Raw genomic sequence first — 9,675 nt, 5'->3', positions numbered from 1 at the left:
TTTATATTAACTATCAAAATGGCTATTTTCCTAAAAGTACGAGTATCAGTATAAGCTACTGAAATGTATAAAAACTGTCTCTAGTGAAATGCTATTATGGTGCTGTTAAGTAAAATCTTTATGCTATGTACATGAAATGAACAAATGAGAGCCAGAGGAAGTACATGTTAAACTTTTATTTTAAAAGACAGAATATACAGATGATTGCAACATTTTTTTTTAATTTGTTATAGGGTATCTTTTTTTATGTGTTGATGACTGCTATCTGAAATGGTATGGTAAGTTTGGCTAGTCACTGCCACATCTTATCTAGGATTAGATAAATGAAGTATGAAAGAATCTGTTCTTAAATATCTTTTGTTAAGAATGCTAATAGCATCAGTTTTTAATTTATTAAACTAATAGCCTCTTTAATATGACTTGTAGTTAGCATTTCACATCTCCCATTACATTTAAACATTTCAATTTGCATATATTTGAGTGATCGTATAATTTTGAGAAATTAAGCTATCGCTTTTAACTTTCAACTCATATAAATCACTTTTCTGGCTAAATACTAAAATGAACAAATGTAATAAATGCTTAGAGCAAAGGCAGAAGTATCTTTTGTCTGTTCTTATGAGTTGCTATTTAAAAAAATATCAGTAACAGGGTCAGGCATTTTAAGAATGAAGAAATCACTATTTCAGTTATTTCTGAAATACATACATATATACATATATAACAAAGAATTTTAAAACTCATATTTAAAAAGAAAAGTGTCAATATATTTCAGATTGGTAGCTGAAATTAGATAAATTAATAACATTTTACAGAGATGATAAAATGAATAACAATACTGTTAATTATAATTTATTGAACATTTTCTAGATGCTAGGTGCTTGATATGAGTTATTCCTAACACAGGAATCATGCATGATCGATAGGTTTAGCTCCATTTAAATTGTGAGAATTTAAACTCAGAATTTAAATAATTTACCCAAAGGACACAGCAATGCTGAATTCAAACTCAAGTCAACATCTTCAAAAGCCCATGTTTTTGGCACTATGTATTCTCAGAAGATGACCTTAAAATGTAATTACATGGAATAGTCCCTCCTTTGTTTCCCATATTCTCCACATCACATTAATTTAGAAAAATGATTGATAAGCCTAAAATGAATCAATTTTTTTCTAACATAAGAACTTTATTTAATCAGAAACATGGGTAGAGTTCTCAGGGCAACACTTTAATATGTTGCACATCCAAAAGATGTTCTAAACTCCCTAGGTCATACTGATTTGTGACTTTTGTTCTTGCTGAGATCTCTGCATGGAAATTAAAGGTGCAAGTTACAGAGCTGATGAGTAGAAAGTGATGGTGGTAGTAATGATGAGGCTCCCAGAAAGATCTACCAGGATTTACATAATGTGATCTTAAATGGGTGCCTAAGTATTGATTACTATTTTAATTCAACCAAAAATCAAGACAAGAAAAGTAGATTCTTGATTTCATTTGTCAGATTATTTGTTAGTTTTAGGAAGCAATTCGTGATTTTAAGGACTGCAAGACGCTATGAGAAATAGCAAAAGTAAATTATGGGTGTGTCTTAAATTGCTTCTTATTTTTCAGAACAAAGGTAGGCAGCTATCTTTTCCTTCAGTAAGTTTTGAATGCAGTCCTATTTCAGAACAAAGGTATATATTAACAACTCCTTTAGCCTTATTCTCAAAATTTTCTTTTTTTTTTAATCTCTTGATCAATAGAACATGATAAATAAAACATGAAAAGGAGAGTAGATGTTGTGCATAGTGATAAGAATTTTCAAATACAGAAGCTCCTTTAATCTAATTTCCTATCCAGTTATTTATTTCATTCTTATTTAGTTTCTGGTGAAATGTTAGAGATATAAAATGTGTGAATGCCTTTTGCATACTGAGTTTAATACATTAGAATATATTCTGATTAAGCCTACACAAATTAGAATCTCATTTTTGTCAGCAGAATAATGTCATTAGAAAATATGAACCTGAACCAGTATTGAAATGCTCACCAACAAATCAGATGCTCCCAAGCTGAATGAATTGCAAATGGACCTTAGTCAATAAAAACAAATTTCTTGTTTTGGTCCTATGCATAAGATGCTAAAAAATTAGTCTAAGGTTATATTAGTCACAAGCATAACTCTTTTGATTCAAACACATCTGTTCATTTTGTTTTGAGCTGACACTGTGGCTGCTGACAATCCTCCTGTCATTTCTCCCTCACCAATTTCACAACCTAGATGGTTGAAAATACCAGTGTGGATCCCTGAGAATTCCCCAGTTGTGTTTCCTCAAAAAACTTTATAGGTAAAAGCTTATGGAACCCTGTGAAAGAAAATAAGGGAGCCCAAGGCTGCAGTGCCACACAAATGAAAAAAAATTCCCTTCAAAAAATAATCCTGTGGCTTCCATGAATTCTCGGTTCCTCACTCCTCTGAGGTGTTGGTGAGCCCCAGTTATCTGGTTACTTTCATTATTTATTGAAAAGCACCATGGGGAGCAATGTGTTGCTCCCCATGGTGTTATTCAGTAGATAATGAATTGATGAATAGCAAAGAAACTGTGCATCAGGAGGAAAGAAAAAGATATTTCTGTGCAGCAGAGAAGAGGCTAAGAGAAAAAAAATAGGAAAAAAAAAAGTTTATACTGAATGTAAAAAGAGGTAATCATTCTTGTTTTAATACCTTGCTTCCTTCTCTCACATAATTAAAATGATGAGAAGGGAAACAAAACCAAATGTAACACTCATAAAGTAAAAAGGGCTAGATGTGTAAGGGTGAATTGTCTTAACACTGATCTAGTAAACATATGTCAAAAGAAAATAAACAGTCCACATATTATTTTAGTTTTAAAAAAAGAAAAAATAAATTGTATAGGAATGTCTTGTCATAAATTTAAAAGACAGTATTTTTGCTGTAGAATAAACAGAGAAGACCAATCCAGAGACTTGATGACATTCAAAAAACTCAAATTTTTATTTCAGTCTAGCTCTGGACTCTATATGGGGTGTTACTACTCTTCCCAAGTGAAGATGACTCCCTCATCCACTAAATCTAGGAGTATGAGATGTTGAGACTGCTGGATGCTCTCACAAACTTTCTATGGTTTCATTGGACACAAACAGATCTACAGAACTGTGATTACTAAGCAATCACATTTGTTGATATTTCTTTTGTGGACTAATAGATAAAACCTCTTTACATGGGGTCCAGAACTAATCTCTAGTGAAAACTGCCATATCATATTTCTTAAATATTGCCTCTTTTAATATAAACAGTCTCTGTTAAAAAATTGAATATTCAGTAAAAATTTACTAACTGAAATTGTGTTCCAAAATCTCTTATTATGAAGCCCAATATAAGAATGGTGCTCCCTAATGCTACATTTTTCTTCTCCATAACAGCAAGAGTTGTTTCTTCTCTTCAACTAATTTGAAACAGTTTTTAAAATAAGAGAGCAGGCGGATTCAATAGTTGCCTTACACATTTGCATAAATCTGAATAGGGACTCTGAGGATTTACAAATATATGTATAATGTGCATGTATACATATATACACACATGAAGAGAATATAAAACTTGGACTAAGCTAAGAGTTAGGGTGGAATAAGCCTCAAGATAACTATAAAATGAGTATGAAATATGAATAAAAGCAAAATTACTAAAATGTTGAAAGTATGCAGTTGAAATGAGGAGGTGTGCTAAGAATGGACTGTAAACCTAGAAGGCAAATCAAGACCATGATGAAGCAAGTAGGGCACCAAGACAGTGTCTGCAATGTCAGTGTCATTGTTCTTGTCATACTAAAATTTATAAGTGCTGCAAAGTAAAGAAAGTTGACTTGCATGAAACTTAAGCACATGTAAATAGCTAATCAATGATGCCATTCTAATCTACATATAGTATGATTGATATGAATTTTCAATGTTTACATTATAGTTAAGCCTTCTCCCACCTTTCTTTATCATACTTTTGTAAAAATGATCCATCTTCTAGAGGAAAGAAACTAAACTCTATCAACTGTGATGTGTATTCACTTTGTGAGGGTCACTCATAAGTCTACAGCTAATCTAAAATATATAGGCAAAACTACCAATATCATTAGATTTTGTTAGTCAGAAGCTATACAAAGTGTATAAAATGGTTACTAAGTATATCACCTAACACAAAATGAGCACACAATAAATGTTAGATAATATTTATTTTGATGCTTTAAAAATTTCTTATTATTATTTTACAAGGCCATATGATTTTAAGTTTACAATATTTTTCTTAGAACTTATTATAGTTTATCAACTATTATATTTCTTTTTTTGTTTTTAAAATTATTTAAGAATGTTTCCAATCTTAATTATTTTTCTGTTTGATTCTTAATATTTTAGTCCATTTATTTTAATTTTTTTATTCTTTTTCTCTGTAAGAGTAACATTTCATATCTCCCATTTCCTTTTGTTACTGTTGAGGCCAATCTGAGTTTGGTGTTGCCCTAATGGCAGCAAGCAGGGGAGGGATAACAGCGCAGAAGTGTAGTCGGCAATTTTCCTTGGTTCTTCCTCATTGATGCGATGAAGATTCACAGGTCAGTGAGATTTAGAAAAGATCTATTAAAGGAATATTTTAGAAAGATAAAGCACACCTCAAGGAGGCACATGATTTCAGCGAAGAACTGTATCCGAGCGTTGTAACAACAACGAACAACAAAAAAGAAAAAAGGCCATAAAAGGTCACAAAAAGGACCCGGAAGTGAGAGTGTGCATTATATTTGGGCCATTATGGATGGTTCAAAAAGCATTCCTAGGCGATTGGCAACTGAGGTCATTTTGATTGACATCTGGCTGCTATATAACTCTCTGCCTAGTGCAGATGTGAGTACCCAGAATTCTACTACCGTTGGGTAGTCCTTTGGGAGGTCTCTAGGCTGGGCCCCTATTCCTTTGTTCCCCCTGTCGCTCATGTCTGACTAGCTACCTAATATTCCTCTAACACTTTCTAACATCCTCATTAAATATTTTGGATTAAAACAATTTTTCCTTTTTTGAGTACTGTTGTCTTTTTTAAAACCATTGTTAGATTTTAATTTTTGTCCATTAATTTTATTTTTGTTGGTATTTTATTTTACAGTATTTATTTTTCACTATAAATATTTTTTAACTTAATGTTTCTTATTAAAATTTACACAAATCTTCTCAGCAGAGATATAGGAGCAACAGATTTATGGATGATTAATTTTAAAGGCCTACTTCACCCATCCCATCTACTCTTTGAAGCTCTATGTCTAAGCAAGCAAATAAAACAAATAAAGTAATATGTTCCTGGGTTACATAGAAAATTTGCTAGTTATTTCAAGATCTTTTCTAAAGATTCATGATACATTCAGCAGACATAGGCCACTTTAATGGCTACAGTGTTGTTTCTTGACATCATATACTACCCAATATCTTTATGAGTAGCTCTATGCTCTGAAATCTATACATATAGTTTTCATCTATATATAGTATGATTGATATGAATTATCAATGTTTACTTTATGGTCAAGCCTTCCCCCAACTTTCTTTAACATACTTTTGTAAAAATGATCCATCTTCTAGAGGAAAAGAGACCAAACTCTATCAGCTGTGATGTATATTCACTTTGAGGGTCATAGTGTATATAATGACCACAGATTTTTGAGTATCAGTGTCTTCCCTCATTATACAGCATACTTAGAATCTGTATAAAAGTGGAGCTATGCTTTTCCAGAATGTTCTCTTAATCAGTGAGCTCATTAGAATTCAACTAATGGAGAAGGAAGGGGTCTCCACTTCACCCTTTGACCATAGGCTAGTGACTATGGAAGAGCTCTCATAATGTGGCTAATAGCAAATGACGTTTTCCTCTTGGCCTTCTATTGTGAAATTTCCCATAGCTGAGCTCTGGCTAAGGGTCTGGCTCTTCAGACATTCTCTATTCAATTCTTCTTACTATTTTTACTGCAAAGTTTGGTAACCTGAGAGAAAGCACTGATAAATTGTCTTGTATATAAGTGACATTAGTTGCCTTTTTTATGCTGAACTTAACATTCTGCCTTAGTACTTATAAAATATATTTTGTGATATGACATAACTTTCAGTTTGTATAATTCACTTTATTTAAAATAAAAAATGTGTCCCAAATTTCCAAATGGTTTGCTTTTTGTCTCTTGCTAAATACTTACTTTCAGAGTTTTGAAACACTTGTTATAATTTATATTTTTCTCTTTCATTTAAAACATATACAATTAGAATAAAAATAGGGGGAAAAAAGCAATTTAGGAGTTTAAGAATCTTTGCAATGAGGCCAGAAAAATAGCAAATACAGATAAAAACAGTTAAAATTCAAACACCAAAAACTACATAGAGGTTGTAAGCAACTGGTGTACATCATTTGCGATTATTTTTCATGTAATGTAAAACACTGTTTTAAATACATTGTAAATTAACATAAAAGTTTCATATATAGTATCAATTTCATATACTATGTAGTTAAGGTTCTTATATTGGAATTGCTATCTTTGCCTTTGTCCAGAGTTATCTGCTGGACACATTGCTATGGTTATTTTTAATATAGTGCTTAAATTCTAACTATTAGATGTTTAATTTCTCTTAAAGAAATGACTAGTATTTACATCTAGTATTTATTCTATTTTAAAAAAAAAAATCTTTCCCATTATATCCACTATGCATACAATCAGTATTTCAGCTTATAACTCCTGTTGCCCAAATTTTTACAATGAAGAAAATCAGATGTGATTGTATGCCTTATGATTTACTTCAAGCTTATTTGTGATATGCAATCCTTTAATATGTCTGTAGATATGTGTGGGATTTTGGAAAGAAACTGGCCATATTTTATACTTTTTTGTGACTTCAAAATGCTACTCTGTTATAAAAATCACAAATTTCAGACTTGTTCTCTGTTTTTTAAAAGAAATTAAATCTACTTCCAACATTCAAAATTTGGGAGATTTACCAGAAATATGGATTTCTGTAGAATTCTCACAATACTAGCAACATTTGACCATGATTGTGACTGCCACAGTAATGAAGGCATGAGCTCTGCAGTTAACTAGAGAATCTATTATTCCTTATTGTAGACCCAAACCAGCTTGCTTTGGCCTTTTATGATTGATAACTTCTTGGAAACTGTATGTGTGTAAAGTGGTAATACAAGATTTATTGCTTTTCTTATTTTTCACCAATATCCTTCTCGTGAGGCAATAATCTAGATTCCTTGAGGCTTACTGTGTGTTGTCACACCCGGTTAAACAGTCTTCTTAACTACCAAATATTCATTATATCAGGATTGCAAATGGAATTATAACAAATCCGATTTTTTTGGGGTAAAGATTCAGGAGTGTCTTTTATTTTCTAATTAGAAGCAGCTCATGAAGTGTGATTGTGATTACTATAGTATGTATACCTGAAATATATTAGTTTATCAGCTGTACTCCTCCTGTGCTTTGGAACAATAAAATAATAGTGAATGCCTACCTTTGGTTTATGTTTGTAAATGTACCATCAAATGCAAAAAGCAAAGACAAACTTTAGCTATTATTATGTACACTGCTTAACCTTGGAGCTGGTTTTGTGATGAACAGCAGGAACTAATGAGAAGTGGCAGCTTTCCACTTGCATGAGGATCATCCTGGCCATTAGAACCCAACAATGCCTAAAATAAAGCGAGGCAGTAAAAAAAATTGATCTGATTCCAGAAAATGTCTGGGGGAATTAATAATTAAGAAAAGGTTGGTGTGAGAAAATACATGGAAAAGTGCAATTGACATGAAATATTATAAGAAGTAAAATGCTAGCTAAAATATTAAATGATGGCAGTAGCGAGTTTGGGGCAGAAAAATTGGGTTTAAATCCTTACGTTTTTGATATTTAACTGTTTAATAGGTTGCTATTAACCTAGAGAAGTAATTAATCTCTCTGACCTACAGTTTCCTCATCTTTATAATAGTAACTATATATGCTTTAAAAATTATTAAGATACACATACATATGCTTGTGTATGCATTTTTATATTTATACACATATAGTAGTCATACAATAAATAGTATCATTATACATTATACATTTGTTTCAAGTGCACATGTAATATTACCAAGATAGATGACATGTTAGGCCACAAATAAGTCTTACTAAATTTAAGAAGACCGAAAGCATATCAAGCATCTTTTCTGACCACAATCATATAAAAGGAATCAATTACAAGAAGAAAACTGGAAAAAAACAAAACATGAAAGCTAAACAACCTGTAGATTAAAAAAGAAATCAAAGAGGAAAAATATCTTGAGATAAATGGAAATAGAAATACAGTGTTCCAAAATCTATGAGACATAGCAAAAGCAGTTCTAAGAGGGAAGTTTATAGCAAGCAATACAGGCCTACCTGAAGAAACAAAAAAAAATCTCAAATAAAAAAATCTAACCTTTTCATATAGTTTAGTTGTTGGCCATTTGTATGTCCTCTAGGGAGAAATGTCTGTTCAGGTCCTCCGCCCATTTTTTGATTGAATCATTTGTTTTTTTTGTTGTCATTGAGTCATATGAGTTCTTTATGTATTTTGGATATTAGGCCCTTATCAGAGGTGTTGCTTGCAAATATATTTTCCCATTCGGATGGTTGTCTCTTTACCTTGTTGATGATTTCTTTTGCTGAGCAACTATATGAAAAGATGCTCAACATTGCTAGCTATTAGGGAAATGCAAATCAAAACCACAATGAAATACCATCTCACACTTGTTAGAATAGTTATAATCAACAGGACAAGTAATAACAAATGTTGAAGATGATGCAGAGAAAAAGGAACCTTCATATGCTGCTGGTAGGACTGCAAATTGGTACAGCCACCTTGGAAAACAGTATGGAGTTTCCTCAAAAAACTAAGGATTGATCTACCATATGATCCATCAATCCCTCTACTGGGTATTTACTCTAAAGACTAGAAAACCCATATCTGAGAAGATATTTGCACGATGTTCATAGCATCATTATTCACAATGGCCAGGACATGGAAGCAACCGAAGTGTCCTACGACACATAATTGGATAAAAAAGCTGTGGTACATATATACAATGGAATTTTACTCAGCCATAAGAAGAGATGAAATGCTGCCATTTGCAACAACATGGATGGCCCTTGAAATAATCATACTAAGTGAAATATGCCAAACAGAAAAAGTTGAAAAACACATGATATCACTTATATGTGGGATATAAACCTAAAAGCAATAAATGAACAGGACAAACAGAGACTCATGGACATGCACTATAGGTTAATGGTTATAGACTCTATAATCTATAAGTCTCTATAAGACTATAGAGTAGTGATTACTAGTGGGGTAGGGGAGGAGGGGGAAGGTAGATGGGATAAAGGGGGTCAAATATAGAGGGATGGGGGAAGGAGAAGCAGGTAAAGGGGATCAAATATATGGTAGCTAAAGGAAACTGGACTTTGGGTGGTAAACACACAATAGAATATACAGACATCAAATAATAATGTACACCTGAATGTTATAAAATTATATTAACCAATGTTACCCCAATAAACTTAATTAAAAAAGATCCAACCTTACACCTAAAGAAACCAGAAAAAGAATAAGAAACAAATTCAAAGTTAGAAGAAAGAAG

The sequence above is a fragment of the Pteropus medius genome, unplaced genomic scaffold (genome assembly GCF_902729225.1).
Source record: "Pteropus medius unplaced genomic scaffold, Ma_sr-lr_union100, whole genome shotgun sequence".
Lineage (NCBI taxonomy): Eukaryota > Metazoa > Chordata > Mammalia > Chiroptera > Pteropodidae > Pteropus > Pteropus medius.
Note: the sequence above shows the minus strand (reverse complement) of the source record.